At 42.7% G+C, this 16,746-nt stretch overlaps 1 protein-coding gene across 2 annotated transcripts in view; it reads left to right on the plus strand.

Annotated features, from left to right (window-relative positions):
* The window catches only part of GRIK2 (glutamate ionotropic receptor kainate type subunit 2), a 994,545-nt gene that overhangs the window by 320,624 nt on the left and 657,175 nt on the right, over positions 1–16,746 (plus strand). The window lies entirely within an intron of this gene.

The following is a 16,746-nucleotide window of genomic DNA, read 5'->3' on the forward strand; positions in this document are numbered from 1 at the left end:
TAATAATTAAGAGGGATGGGCTGATGAAAAAACTAAAAGTACAGCAACGTTTTTAAGTAAAGACAGGATAAGATTCCCTGAAGAGATAGCCATACATTTTGGGGTAGAGAGCTTCAAAGAAAAGGAGAGGCTCTGGATAAATCCTGGAAATGACCATGAGAAGAAGTGATCTAGGAGTTAGAGCATTTTTTTATTTGGGTCAGCATTATGAAATTGTGGCGAACACAACAAAGTTGCCCTTTGTTTGCAGCACATTACAGCTATGAAGTAAAGTTTTGTGACCCAAACAACCAAACCTTTAGTGCTCCAAATAACTACATTTTTAATTCCCTTGGCTAGCTATCAATAAACCCAGGCAATTCCCTGTAGTCACAATCTCAGGCAGCCTTTTTGGGGAGAAGCAAGATTGGGATGAGGAGTGAAATCAGTGGTCAGGCTACAGAGGTAGTTGAGGGGCTCATGAAGCCTTTCTGTTTAAAGGGGCATGGAGTTGGAAATATTTCAATTAGACATCACTCAGTTGCTGCAGGAGAATGTGTAAGGTTTATTGTTGTCCAATGTTCAGGAAGAGAATGCAAGTAACATACATAGAGGGGGCACCAGGTAGGGAGTAGCAATTGCCTGTGATGCTTCTTCAGCTGCACCTTTCTGTCAGGTGATGTGGAAGGTGGGGATCACAAGGTACTCAAAAAGGAGGGGAGGGAGGAAAAGAGATTATCCTAAATGTCAAGACGGGACACCCGGGTATTATTTAAGGCAAAATTTATTATGAAAAAGCCTACAATTCCATTGACAAACTGGCCATCACCAAATATAAAAAAGACAACATTGTCTGTTAAAATAAGAACAAGGGGGTTAATGACAGCTGTAGATTCTTTACACAACCATAATTCAGTCATTCATCACTTTCATCCTGATTCTAAATACAATTCCAGTAATTGACACCCCCGCATTACTGGGAGTACAAGGTGTGATTCCTTTTTGTTTTTGGGGATCACAAGGTAGCATGCCATAAGTGGGTGCCAGAGTTTGGAGAGGAGGAAAGTGAAGGAAAAGAAAAAATCAGTAAGGGAGAATTTAATCCAAGGGTACAGTCAACTTGCAGAGGACTGGAGGGAGCAGCAATCCTATTCCACCAGATGGCACTCCCCCATGGGTACAAGCCACAAATCTGCTGGTGACAGTAGAACTGTGGTAATCAGTGTATTAGCCATGGTAAAACTAGAAGTCATTTGGGTAACACATACATGAGTGACATGGATTTGTACACCAACATTTATAGCAGCCTCCTTGAACAGGCAGATATCATTACCACAGCTGCTGAAGAGGTATTTAAAATGTCCCCTAATCATTGTCATGCCCAAGATTTCAATGCCAGCTTGGAAAAATGCTGCCCTTACAGTTGCTCCCATCCAGCTAATGGAATGGGTCCCCTTTTACAAGTTTATGGCCTGTACTTTACCAGAGTAGTGGGAGGCCAGCCACAATTTCTTATGCTTAAAAGCCCAACCTGGGCATGTGGAAGGCATGGTGTCCACCTTGTGGGTGCAGAGCTTGAAAGGAGACTTTCTCCCACTGCTACCCCTCATCATTTCTGGGCTGCAAGCAGTTGGGTTGGCTGAACACAGAGGAGAAGGAGGGGCATGCATTCCTCCCCCTCCTGAAAGTAGCCAATCAAACTGATCAATTTTTTACAAGCTACCTTGGAGGGAAGAGGAAGGGTCAGGGGTTTTGTTTTTAACCACAGTGGATAGGCCCAGCTATAGGCAGTGCCTTCAACATATGATTACAAACTACTTGTGGTTAGGGTTGATGCAGGAACACTTTGAAGTGAGGACCCAATGGATTATTGGGTCTCCATGCTGAACCATTGGGCAAATTTGGCTGCCTCCTGATACTGTGGACTAGGTCACTTTCATGAAATTGAACCAGTCCTGGATCAACAATGATTACAGAATTCTTTCAGTTGATGCTGCTATTTTAATCTTTCTTGTCATGTAGCCCTACAAAAACTGGTTATTTCTACTATTATTGGCCCCTGCCACCTCTGCTCTCTACCCACCATTATCGGCTCCTGCAACCTCTGCTGTCCTGCCACCATTACCACCTTCTACCACCTCCACTGGCCTGTTACCATTACTAGCTCATGCCGATCTGTTGGTCTGCCACCAATACAAGCTCCTGTCACCTCTCCTGGTCTGCCACTATTACCAGCTCCTGCCTCCATTTATTTACCTCTTCTGGCCTGCTACCATTTCCAGCTCCTGCCACCGCTGCTGGAATGCAATCCTTACCACATCAAATGCTAAAGGCTGCAATCTGAATACATGAAAAAGATTAAAATAAAATTGAAAATAAGTCTGAAATGGAAATATATGGTTCTGAACACGCATGCTTATTTTAAGACCATACTGTTTTCTCACTGCAGCACAGTAGATGTGTATAAAAAATAGGACCTTGCTGCTTCAATCTAAATTTTAAAAAGAAACATATCTGTAAAAGAAGACTCTGTCGCTGCATATGCCACCAGACTGTCAATTCATTTAATAATTTTCAAAAATAACAACATGGGATCTAGAATCTAATTTTCCAGTTTGCATATTAAATAAATATTTAAATGCAAGTCAAATGCTGGCTGTGTGTCTTTGAGAAAAGATCATTTTTCCCAATACTGTAACCCTAGAATTTTTTTTTTGAAGAAAAGGCCTGGTGCTGGTGTAGTTCCTTTAAAGCTTGGTCTTGCTACACTCACAGCAATGCAGGTGCATCTACATAGTGGTAAAGCGCTTATACAGGGCAGTGCAGAACTGAGCATAGCTCTCTCAGACTTGGTGTATCACATCATACAAAGATGAGGGGGAAACTGGATGAACTTCCACTTACTCAGCACTGGGTGCAGCTCTACTTCTAATTCCTAGTAAGGCTTCCTTTTGCTGCCCTCTCCTGTGTGCCTGTTGGAGTGGGGAGATTCATTTTTGCTTGAACAGTAGGGATTTTGGGTTCAGGGAGGGAGAACATTTTTGCTATATGGGGGGGGGGGGGGTAGGAAGAGAATGGGAACTTACATAGGCAGGAAAGAGGGGGGCTTTTATTCCTGGTAAAGAGGACAGTTTATGCACGTGGGGTCGAAAGAAAGTAATTTTTGCTTAAGGGGTTGCTGAAAAAGTGTAGGGGTACTCTACATTACAAAAACCCAAACAGTGCACTCTGTGCTGTGTGTTAAATACTGACCATTGCACTTAGGATACAAGTGCAGTGGTAAGAAGTACTGTATGAAACTAACAACACTAACAACTAACATACAGAATGCAACAGTTGGCAATAGGTAATTTCCTTAAATACATACAAAATCAATAAAAAATATACAGCGCCATTTTGTGTTTAAACACAAATAGACATTTTTTTTAAAACTCTTCATTATTTAAATATTATTATTAATTACAATTATTTTAAATAGATTGTGCACCAGCACATGAATTGGGAGAGCCTTTACAGAAAAAGCAAGAGGATATACAATAAAAATATTAAAAAATATGGACCAAAATAAAAAATTTTAATCCAAAAATAAAAAAAAAGGGACAATTACTACTAGAGAGCAAAATGTAACTATTACTAACAAAGCTGTTTAAGTCCTACTCTATATTAGGACCATGTGCAGAAAAACAATCAATACCTAATCGTTTTAAGGAGAAAGTGTTACTGTTTTGATGGAAAAGGTAATGTTTAGACAAACTATGGTCGTTAAATCTTTTATATATATTATTTTTTTTGTTTATTGATCCTTATCCGCAATGCCCGAGTGGTCCTGCCCACATACTGAATCCCACAAGGGCACTGTAAAAGATAGACAACATCCTTAGTAGTACATGAAATAAAGTGATCAATATCATATGACCTAGATGCACTATGTGAGGTAAAAGATTTGGTTCTAACAGTATTTCTATCAATGGCGTTGCAAATTTTATATTTCCGACAAGAAAAAAAGACTAAGACCTCTGAACAGCATTTTTAAAGGATACTACCCAGTTAATTTATGAACTTGACACTTTGATTATTGAGGAACATTGCTTGATGGTGACAGCCGATGTAGCTTCCCTATATTCTTCAACTCAACATAAGTTGGGATCAGAAGCAGCAAAATTGTATTTATCTAAAGACTCCTCCCTGATAGTTTAACAAAGACAGTTTATTTTACAGCTCCTTTTGTTTGCCATAGAACACAACTATTTTTGGTTTGAGGGACAATTTTATCATCAGAGAACTCGCATAGCTATGGAGGCCAAGTTTGCCCCCAGCCTTGCTAATTTATTCATGGCAAAGTGGGAGGAGGCTGTTGTCTATGATCAGATGCCTTCTCAGTTGACCTTTTGGAGGTGCTACATAAATGAGGTTCTCTATTTATGGGAGGAGGATGCTGAATCTTTATGAACTTTTATGGAAGGTATCTGTCATCATCCATCTTCGCTTAAAGTCATTCCTAAAGGACAATATCTTAGAATTAGACATAATTGTTCCAGATTAGAGAATTATAATACCCTAACTCAGATTCCTAAACAGTGTTTTATGGAAAAAAGTTACCATGAGGAGAAATTATCATTGAAATATCTAGAATTGAGTGTGATACTCTTTTGAATAAAAATACTTTATCTCTTAGTTCTCTAATATCCATATTTTAGTTAATAAGCTCTATCAAAAACACTGGAAAATGTAAAATAAAAAAATTATAGGATTTTGGGACCTATATTACCAGATTGTCCTAAATTCATATTTTGCAAAACCCAAACCTCCCCTCAAAGATGTCTCTGTTCAGAGAGCACTTTTTTCATTGTTGGAAATGTAAAATGTGCAAGACCATTGGTAGAAATACTGTAAGAATCAACCTTTTACCTCACATAGTACATCTAAGTCACAAGATATTGATCACTTTACTTCTTGTACTACTAAGGGTGTTTCTTATCTTTTACAGTGCCCTTGTGGCATTCAGAATGTGGGCAGGACCACTCAGGCATTGCGGATAAGGATCAATGAACATATAAATAATATATGTAAAGCCTTTAAAGACCATATGTAGTTTGTCTAAACATTACCGTTTCCATCAGAACAGAGACCCTTTCTTCTTAAAACTAGAAGGGATTGACTGTTATTCTCCTCATTGGAGAGACAGTCATTTTGTGAGAGGTATATCCAAACTTGAAACCTACTGGATTTTTCAACTAAAACATGCAGGTCACATGACCTCAATATAGAGTGGGACTTAAATAGCTTTATAATAATAGTTACATTTTGCTCTCTAGCAATTATTGTTCATTCATTTTAATTTTCTAATTTCATTTTTTTATATTTAGTTTATATTATTTTTTAACAATATTTTTATTGTATATCTTCTTGCTTTTTTCTCTAAAGGCTCTCCCAAATCACGTGCTGACGCATGATTAATTAAAAATAATTTTAAATATAAAAAATATTTGAATAATGAGTTTATAAAAAAGTCTATTTTTGTTTAAACACAAAATGGTGCTGTATATTTTTTATCTATTTTGTATGTTTACATTATATTGGTCCTCATTTGTCCTCTAGTGTTAGACTATGACGGATGCCATTTTTGCGTGCATTTTCTGTTTTACTTTTATTGTTACATGCTCGATCATGTGATTGGTGGAGTTTATTTATTCTTCACATGGTGTCCCAGGTTCATGCTCCTGTTTCCTCTAATAATGTGATCTGATATGAAATGCGTTGGGCAGGGCAAGAACCTGTGATGTTATCATGCTCGCCGCTGCTGGCGAGGTGTTTGCCTGTTATTGCATGTACTAGATTTTATAAATGTGATAATCCCTCTACACTCTTTTATTAAATTCATGCCTAGCAGTAGTCACGCTTTGTGCAGCCTCTGTTTTTCCTGAATAATGCAATTTGGTCTGGAGTAGAGTTGAGCGGACACCTGGATGTCTGTGTTCGGCGGGTTCGGCCGAACTTTAAAAAAAAGTCCGGGTCCGTGTCCTGGACTTTTGCTGAACTTTTCCCGGACACCGAACCCCATTGAAGTCAAAGGGGACCCGAACTTTCAGGCACTAAATGGCTCTAAAACACCAAAGGAAAGGGCTAGAGTGCTGCAAATGGCAGCAAAACGTATTTAAGAGCATGGCAAGTGCTCTGCAAACAAATGTGGATAGGGAAATAACTTAAAACAACAAAAAAAAAACAGAAAAATAAAACAATGTTCTTCATCTCTGAAGGACGAGGCCCATATGGAGTAGGAGGGAGGTTGAGGTGGTGGTGGATGTGGCGGTCTCATAGGCGTGCGCACAGGGTGTGCCGGATGTGCCTGGGCACACCCTAATCACCCAGGGCACATAGCATTATCGCTCTGTTTGCCAGCAGTGAGGAGATGGGAAAGATCTCCCACGGACCTGCTCTGCTCTATTTCTCTTTGCCAGCAGGGAGAGTAATGTATCGGGGCCATGTACATGTAGGCAAACACATGCATGTGTATTTAAACGCTGGGGTGCACACCCTAATGCAATAGGCTGCGGTGTAGGTGGAAGCGGCGGTGGAGGAGGACCAGGGCCGGATTAAGAGCATCATGGGCTTGGTGCTGAGGATTTTGAAGGGCCTTAAGGGCCGTGCCTTGGCATGCACCCAGAGGAGGAAGGGTGCAGCCATGCATGCCTAATTCAACATGGGATGCTGTCTCTGAAGCCCATAAACACATCCATGCATCGGCAACTGTCCCTCCTTGTCCGGCCTTTGTGCTGTGTGGGGAAGTTCTGAGGGAGCTGCCTGGGGAAGCGAGCATAGAAGCCAGACTTCTGTGTTTACAAGTGACAGAAGAGCGGTAACAGTGAATATGGCCAACCCGGGGCCTATATAAAGGTAGGGGCCTGGAGCTGCAGCTCCAATAGCCCCTACGTTAATCTGGCCCTGAGGAGGACGAGGTAGCCAACACTGCTTCTTTTCACAAATTTTAAATGAGGGTACACCCCAAAAGAGTGAGAAAGAGCAAAAATGGAACAATGGCTGGGTAAGGTCGGTATCCATCGCTATTCTGCACAAGGTACGGAAAAGTCCCGTGGGATCCATGCCTGGTTCATTTTAATGAACGTGAGCTTGTCCACATTGTCTCTGGACAGGCGGCTGCGCTTGTCTGTGATAACGCCCCCAGCCGTGCTAAATATCCGTTCAGATAATACACTGGCTGCAGGGCATGCCAGCACCTCCAAGGCGTAAAGGGCAAGCTCAGGCCATGTGCCCAATTTGGAGACCCAGAAGTTGAAGGGGGCAGACCCGTCATTCACTACATGTAGGAGTGTGCACACATACTGCTCCACCATGTTGGTAAAATGCTGCCTCCTGCTAAGACGTTCCATATGAGCTGCTGGTGCTGCTGTTTGTTGTGGCGTGCTGACAAAGCTTTTCCACATTTCAGCCATGCTAACCCTGCCTTCTGAGGTGCTGGCGGTGCCCTGGTTGCGTTGGCGACCTCTTGCCGAAGTTACGCTGCAGCGCTGACAGGCGAGCAGCAGCAGGGTGAGAACGCCGAAAGTGCGCACAGACGGCCCGCACTTTCTGCAGCAGCTCTGACATATCGGGGTAGTTTTTAAGGAACCTCTGCACCACCAAATTCAGCACATGCACCAGGCAAGGGATGTGCGTCAAACCGACTAGGCCCAGAGCTGCTATGAGATTTCGCCCGTTATCGCACACCGCCAGGCCGGGCTTGAGGCTCGCTGGCAGCAACCACTCATTTGTCTGCTGTTCCATGCTCCTCCACAACTCCTGCGCGGTGTGTGGTTTGTCCCCCAAACAGGCAAGTTTTAAAACTGCCTGCTGTCGTTTACCCCTGGCCGTGCTGAAGTTGGTGGTGAAGGTGTTACGCTGTCCGGATGAGGAGGCGGTAGAGGATGAGGAAGCAGAGTAGGAGGAGTTAGGAACAGGAGGCAAACTGAAGCGCCCTGCAATCCTCTGTGGTGGAAGGACATGCGCCAAATTGCTATCCGCCTCAGGCCCATCCGCCACTGCATTTACCCAGTGTGCCGTTAGGGAGATATAACGCCCCTGACCGTGCTTACTGGTCCACGTATCGGTAGTTAGGTGGACCTTGGCACAGATGGCATTGCGCAGTGCACACCTGATTTTTTCCCCCACTTGGTTGTGCAGGGAAGGGATGGCTTGCCTGGAAAAGTAGTGGCGGCTGGGCACAATGTACTTTGGGACAGCCACCGACATAAGGTTTTTAAAACTGTGCGTCTCCACCAGACGGAATGACAGCATTTCAAAGGCCAAGAATTTTGAAATGCTGGCATTCAGGGCCAGGGATCGCGGGTGGGTAGGGGGGTACTTCCTCTTCCTCTCAAGTGTTTGGGAGATGGAAAGCTGAACGCTTCCACGGGACATTGTGGAGATGGTTGGTGACCCAGGTGGTGGTGTTGCTGACAGATCCTCTGTTTGCGGGGTGGCAGGTGCCGGTATCACTACAGATGTGGCTGGAGCGGCCAAGACTGCAGCAGAAGAGGAAGCAGGATGAGCCAGAGACGTTTCTTGGTTTTGAAGGTGTCTACTCCACTGCAGCTCGTGTATGCACTTAGATGTCTGATCATGCAGGTTGTGCTCAGGTTGAGAAGGTTTATGCCTCGCTTCAGGCTCTGATTGCACAGTGTGCAAACCACTCGTGTCCTGTCATCAGCACATTTTCTAAAGAACTTCCACGCTAGAGAACTCCTTTGAGCTGACTTTGGTGCGCTCATTCCCTTGCTGCGTTGGGCAGTAGCAGGCGTAGTGTCTAGGGCACGGCCGCTCCGCTTCTGCACCCTGCTCCCTCTTCTGCTGTGCTGGTGGCTCTGTGCGACCACCGCCTCTTCCTCCAAACTACTCAGGTCACCTGCATGACATTCATTCCATGTGGGGTCGAGGACCTCATCGTCCTCCACATCATCTTCCACCCAGTCTTCACCCCTGCACTCCTTGTCGGTCTCCACAATGCTGAACGCCGCAGCAGTTGGCACCTGCGTTTCGTCATCATCGGAGACGTGCTGCGATGGTCCTTGCATGTACTCATCTTGAGAAATAAGTGGTTGGGCATCGCTGCACTCAATCTCTTCCACTTCTGGGGCAGGGCTAGGTGGATGGCCCTGGGAAACCCTGCTGACAGAGTCCTCAAAAAGAACAAGAGACTGCTGTATGGCTTGGGGCTCAGACTGGTTGCCTGATTTGCAAGGGGGTGAGGTGAAAGACGGTTGGACATCGGCTGCAGGTGCCAACTCTGACCTTTCTGCAGTAGACTGGGTGGGAGACAATGTGAAGGAACTGGAGGCACTGTCAGCAGCAAACCAATCTACTATCGCCTCTCTGTGTTCTGGCCTCATCACTTCTAGAGGCGTATGATGCCCTACCAAATACTGATGCAGGTTCTGTCGCCTACTAACACTTGAGGAAGGTGTTTCACTTGTGCGGGTAGCTGGCACAGATCGACCACGTCCTCTCCTTGAAACAGGAGCTCTACCAGCAGCACCACGACCCAGGGCACGGCCCCTATTTGACGGTCTCCTCATATTTCTGTAATTTAAGATCTTGCCCTAGAAAGATGTTTATTGAATAGCGGAACAAAACAACAACAGTATCGCACGGGTGTATCTCACAGTCAAATATGCAAACTATGCCGCAATTTAATGTTTTTTTACCCCAAAAGGGTGTATATTGAATAGCGGAATAGGATAAAAAATGGTGTATCTCACACGTACAAACACAGACTAGGTCCCGATTAAATTTTTTTGTACCCTAAAGGGAGGATGAGGAAGAGGAGTAGGAGGAGTTGGGAACAGGAGGCAAACTGAAGCACCCTGCAATCCTTGGTGGGGGAAGGAGATGCGCCAAACTAATTTAAAAGGTGTATCTCACACGTACCGATACAGACTATGCCGTAATTTAATTTTTTACACTCCAAAAGGGTGTATATTGAATAGCGGAATAGGAAAAATTTTATAATACGGTGTATCTCACACGTACAAACACAGACTAGGCCCCGATTACAATTTTTGGTACCCTAAAGGCAGGATGAGGAAGAGGAGTAGGAGGAGTTGGAAACAGGAGGCAAACTGAAGCGCTCTGCAATCCTTGGCGGGGGAAGGAGATGCGCCAAACAAATTTAAAAGGTGTATCTCACACGTACCGATACAGACTATGCCGTAATTTAATTTTTTACACTCCAAAAGGGTGTATATTGAATAGCGGAATAGGAAAAATTTTATAATACGGTGTATCTCACACGTACAAACACAGACTAGGCCCCGATTACAATTTTTTGTACCCTAAAGGCAGGATGAGGAAGAGGAGTAGGAGGAGTTGGGAACAGGAGGCAAACTGAAGCGCCCTGCAATCCTCGGCGGTAGAAGGAGATGCGCCAAACAAATTTAAAAAGGTGTATCTCACATGTACCGATACAGACTATCCCGCAATTAAATTTTTTACACTCAAACAGGGTGTATATTGAATAGCGGAATAGGACAAATTTTACAAAACGGTGTATCTCACACGTACAAACACAAACTAGGCCCCGATTACAATTTTTTCTACCCTAAAGGCAGGATGAGGAGTAGGAGGAGTTTGGAACAGGCAGCACCCTAAAATCTTCAGAAGTATGAGATGAACCCCAAAAACTTGGAAAGGTGGATCTCACACGTACCAACACAGACTATCCCGCAATTTAACTGTTCCCCAAAGGTTTTTATTGAATAGCGGAATAGAAAATATGATCAAAAAAAGTGTATGTATCTCACACGTACAAAACCACACTAGGCCCCAATTACTATAGTTTGTACCCCTAAAAGGCTGGATGAGGAGTAGGAGGAGTTTGGAAAAGGCAGCACCCTCAAATCTTCAGAAGTATGAGATGAACCCCAAAAACTTGGAAAGGTGGATCTCACACGTACCAACATAGACTATCCCGCAATTTAACTGATCCCCAAAGGTTTTTATTGAATAGTGGGATAGAAAATATGATCAAAAAAGTGTATGTATCTCACACGTACAGAAGCACACTAGGCCCCAATTACTATTGTTTGTACCCCTAAAGGCAGGATGAGGAGTAGGAGGAGTCTGGAACAGGCAGCACCCTCAAATCTTCAGAAGTATGAGATGAACCCCAAAAACTTGGAAAGGTGGATCTCACACGTACCAACACAGACTATCCCACAATTTAACTGATCCCCAAAGGTTTTTATTGAATAGCGGATTAGAAAATATGATCAAAAAAAGTGTATGTATCTCACACGTACAGAACCACACTAGGCCCCAATTACTATTGTTTGTACCCCTAAAAGGCTGGATGAGGAGTAGGAGGAGTATGGAACAGGCAGCAGCCTCAAATCTTCAGAAGTATGAGATGAACCCCAAAAACTTGGAAAGGTGTATCTCACACGTACCAACACAGACTATCCCGCAATTTAATTGATACCCAAAGGTTTTTATTGAATAGCGGAATAGAAAATATGATCAAAAAAAGTGTATGTATCTCACACGTACAGAAGCACACTAGGCCCCAATTACTATTGTTTTTACCCCTAAAGGCAGGATGAGGAGTAGGAGGAGTTTGGAACAGGCAGCACCCTCAAATCTTCAGAAGTATGAGATGAACCCCAAAAACTTGGAAAGGTGGATCTCACACGTACCAACACAGACTATCCCGCAATTTAACTGATCCCCAAAGGTTTTTTATTGAATAGCGGAATAGAAAATATGATCAAAAAAAGTGTATGTATCTCACACGTACAGAACCACACTAGGCCCCAATTACTATTGTTTGTACCCCTAAAAGGCTGGATGAGGAGTAGGAGGAGTTTGGAACAGGCAGCACCCTCAAATCTTCAGAAGTATGAGATGAACCCCAAAAACCCCAAATATCATTCAGCTCTGCTGCAGGCCACAATTTAATTTTTTTTAACCCAAGGCTGTATATTGAATAGTGGAATAGAAAAAAAAGTGTATGATTTTTGAAACCACTCAATAATAGCACATGTGAACTGAACACAGCAGTGTATGATCAGTCAGCACAGCACAGCTGAAGGAAAAAGGCTGCACACAGTGACTGATAGAAAAATACTTTTCTCCCTCCTCCTCAGTGGGCAAAAAAGATTGTGTTCACTGCCCCCAAAAAGATTGTGTTCACTGCACCCCAAAAAGATTGTGTTCACTGCACCCCAAAAGGATTGTGTTCACTGCACCCCAAAAAGATTGTGTTCACTGCACCCCAAAAAGATTGTGTTCACTGCAGCCCACACACAGCAAAATGGATGTGGACCACTGACACCTGCCTATCTCCTATCCCACCCCACACAGCAATATCGATTGTAGTTTGTAGAACACACTGTCTGACAGTCTGACCCTAAAAATCAGCAGACTCTCTCCCTAAAAGGATTGATAAGATGATGATCGTAGATCGGGTGACTGCAAATCCCCCCCCCACACAGCAATATCGATTGTAGTTTGTAGAACACACTGTCTGACCCTAAAAATCAGCAGACTCTCTCCCTAAAAGGATTGATAAGATGATGATCGTAGATCGGGTGACTGCAAACCCCACCCCACACAGCAATATCGATTGTAGTTTGTAGAACACACTGACCCTAAAAATCAGCAGACTCTCTCCCTAAAAGGATTGATAAGATGATGATTGTAGATCGGGTGACTGCAAACCCCACCCCACACAGCAATATCGATTGTAGTTTGTAGAACACACTGACCCTAAAAATCAGCAGCAGCCTCGCCCTAAAATGCCTACAACTCGCCCTGCCTAACACACTCTGACCTGTCCCTCAATTCTATCCAGACACAAATGTTTTTTTTTTCCTGTCTGTCCCTAATCAGCAGCCAGCACGTTGATGTGTGCTCTTTCCCTGAACTAAACAGCAGAATGACGCCGCAGCGGCGCTGCCTCAAACTTATAAAGACTTGGTCACATGCTTCAGATGGCCAATCACAGCTACTAATACATTTGTAGGCTTGGCTGGGATGGCTTAGGCACACCAGTTAAACGCTTGTTGATTGGCTGTTGAAAGCCCGCCATGAAAAGCGCGCCAATGCATGCAAAACCCGGAAATAAAACGACCGAACACGGATTTTTACCCGAATATACAGTAAAGTTTTCGGGTCCGTATTCAGGTAACAAAAATCCAATTATTCGGTACAAACACGAATAATACAGTCCGTGTTCGCTCAACCCTAGTCTGGAGTTGTTATATTCTGATCCATTTGAGACCTTGTGGCTGGAATGCAATAGACCAGATCTAGAGAGCTGTAGGATACCGGGGGTGTCAGATTTACATGTTGGTTTGATCTCTGTAGTTAGGGATCTACTTTTTCTGGTAAGTGTGGTAGAGGGCACATGATTGTGTTGAATATTTAACACTCTTCACGCTGTTAGTGGAATCGGATTGCATAATAACAAAGATGAGAAGAATGGGCTATTTTTTTCACGTATTTTTCTGCAATATAATTGTTATTTTTTACTTTTGTTTATACGGTATATTCACATGAATTAGCATTCTTTGTATTTATTCTTTACAGTGGGGATCGAAATTTTGGGCACCCCAAGTAAAAATTTGTATTAATGTGCATAAAGAAGACAAGGAAAAATTGAAAAATCTCCAAAAGGCTTCAAATTACAGATTAGACATTCTTATAATATGTCAACAAAAGTTAGATTTTATTTCCATCATTTACACTTTCAAAATAACAGAAAATTAAAAAATGGCGTGTGCCTTTGGCAAGTATCACAGCTTGTAAACGCTTTTTGTAGCCAGCCAAGAGTCTTTCAATTCTTGTTTGAGGTATCTTTGCCCATTCTTCCTTACAAAAGTCTTCCAGTTCTTTGAGATTTCTGGGCTGTCTGTCACGCACTGCTCTTTTAAGGTCTATCCATAGATTTTCAATTATGTTGAGGTCAGGAGATTGTGAAGGCCATGGCAAAACCTTCAGTTTACACCTCTTGATGTAATCGCCCATGGATTTTGAGGTGTGTTTAGGATCATTATCCATTTGTAGAAGACATCCTCTCTTTAACTTCAGCTTTTTCACAGATGGCATCAAGTTACCATCCAAAATTTGCTGAAATTTTATTGAATCCATTTTTCCTTCTACTTGTGAGATGTTCCCTGTGCCACGGGCTGCAATACAACCCCAAAGCATGATTGATCAACCCCCATGCTTAACAGTTGGACAGAGGTTCTTTTCATTAAATTCTGTGCCCCTTCTTCTCAAAACATATCTTTGCTCATTCCGGCCAAAAAGTTAAATTTTAGCCTCACCGGTCCACAGAACTTGTTTCCAAAATGCATCAGGCTTGTCTATATGTTAATTTGCAAAGTTCAAACGCTGATTTTTGTGGTGAGGGCATAGAAGAGCTTTTCTTCTGATGACTCTTCCATGAAGACCATATTTGTACAAGTATCTCTTTATAGTGGAATAGTGTACCACAACTCCCGTGTCTGCCAGATCTTTCTGGAGGGATCATGCAGTCAAACGTGGGTTTTGAATTGTTTTTCTCACAATCCTGCAAGCTGTTCTGTCTGATATTTTTCTTGGTCTTCCAGATCTTGCTTTAACTTCCACTGTTCCTGATGATTTCCATTTCTTAATTACATTCCGAACAGAGGATATTGACATCTGAAAACGCTTTGCTATCTTCTTATATCCTTCTCCAGCTTTGTGAGCGTCAACTATTTTCAGTTTCAGTTTTCTAGACAACTGCTTAGAAGATCCCATGGTGCTGATTGTTGGGGCAAGGTCAGATGAATCTGGGCATTTAAAACCTTTGAGATTAACATCACCTGGTCTTCCCAGACGACGATTGAGAACAATCCATGACACTGGCAGGTCTCAGCCTTGCAAAGGGGGCAGTGCATGCTATAAATTCTGCAGGGTGCCGAAAATTTGGCAGACACTATTTTTTTGTTTTCTGTCATTTTGAAAGTGTCAATGATGGAAATAAAATATAACTTTTGTTGACATATTATAAGAATGTCTAATCTGTAATTTGATGCCTTTTGGAGATTTTTCCATCTTTCCTTGGCTTCTTTATGCACATTAATACAAATTTTTACCTGGGGTGCCCAAACTTTCGATCCCCACTGTATATTTATTTACATACATTTGCACCATATCATTTTCATATCAGGAAGCGCACAATATTTTGTGTATATGTGCTTTAGATCACCCTATGTATTCAGATGATATATTGGTGCGGCTCTCGTTTTTCACACTTTAGCACAAACTCTTTCTTTTTGTTTTGACACAATTTTGAATACTGCCACCGTCTCTTGCCTACCCAGAAATCAATGTACAGTAAAACCTTGGATTGCAAGCATAATTCATTTCGGAAACAAGCTTGTAATCACTCAAAGCGCTATTATATCAAAGCAAATTTCCCCAAGAAAATAATGGAAACTCAAATGATTCATTCCACAACCATTTATTCATAAGTCCTTCAGTTTATAGTCTATATAAAAAGATTATATCACTGTGAAAGGTTGTGTAACCAGTGTAACCATAAAATGTCAATCCACAAATGACAGCCTCCACAAGGGGATTAGAAGCAAAATCTAGCAGGAGCTACAGTATATAAAAGAAAAAGAGAGGCGCATCTAAATGTAGCAATATGGTTACATTTAATTAAGGTTCAACATTTAGCAACTCACATGGCTGATGATTAAAATAGGCACATCTAAGAATGCAAGCATCTGGGGTAAAGGTGTCCACATAGACCAGGCTTAGCACTGCCGGCTCTCACTGCTGTCAGTCTTCAATCGTGACAGGGAAGACTACCCTGCAGTAGAACAATCTGAAAGTGAGGCTTGAAGCACTTGTGGAGCACAGTGTGGAAGGGATGACGTAGTTGGCAGTGTGGAGGACAGTCTGTGTGGATAGCTTTATCCCGGATACCTGCATACTTAGATGTGCCTGTTTTAATCATCAACCATGTGAGTTGCTAAATGTTGTACCCTCACTAAATGTAGCCATATTGCTACTCATAGAGGCACCTCTCTTCCCTTTTATACTCAGTTGTGACATGACGCTACTTGTATATCAAGGCATTGCTTGTTTCTCAAGTCAAAATATATAAAAAAAACATTTTGCTCTTCTTGCAAAGCACTCTCAAACCAAGTTACTCTCAATCAAAGGTTTTACTGTAGTTGGTTGCAAGAAGGGTGGGGTATAAATGCATGATGATGTGTCTAGCATTTTCTCCCCTTTTCCAGTCAATCCAGTGGTCAACTACAGTTTTCCATCACATTCCTCTAACCTTCACCTTATTAAGTATCTACCATTATAGGGTCCTTTTCTAATATAGATCTGGGGATGGGACTTAAATTTGTTAAAGAGGAAGTAAAACCTGTAAAGGAAAAGGCTTAATGAGCTAGTATGCATCGCATTCTAGCTCATTATGAAGTACTTACCTAAAAACAAAGCCCCCGCAGTGCCGACATGTTCGGCTGTCTTGCTACCTGGATCGCATCCTCCGGCCATCTGATTGGCCGGAGGTGCGATTACATCACTCCCGCACATACGCGCGGGAGCCACCGCTCATGGCACAGGGCTCTGAAGGAACGACAAGGGTGGCCATTCCTTCAGAGCGCATGCGTCGATGACGTCATCGGCTGCATGCACTGTAAATATTTCCTAAAAGGTGCATGTTTAGGAGATATTTATAGCACCTATAGGTAAGCCTTAATATAGGCTTACCTTTAGGTAAAAGTA

This window comes from Pelophylax lessonae, assembly GCF_965119305.1.
Source record: "Pelophylax lessonae genome assembly, chromosome: 3".
Classification (NCBI taxonomy): Eukaryota; Metazoa; Chordata; class Amphibia; order Anura; family Ranidae; genus Pelophylax; species Pelophylax lessonae.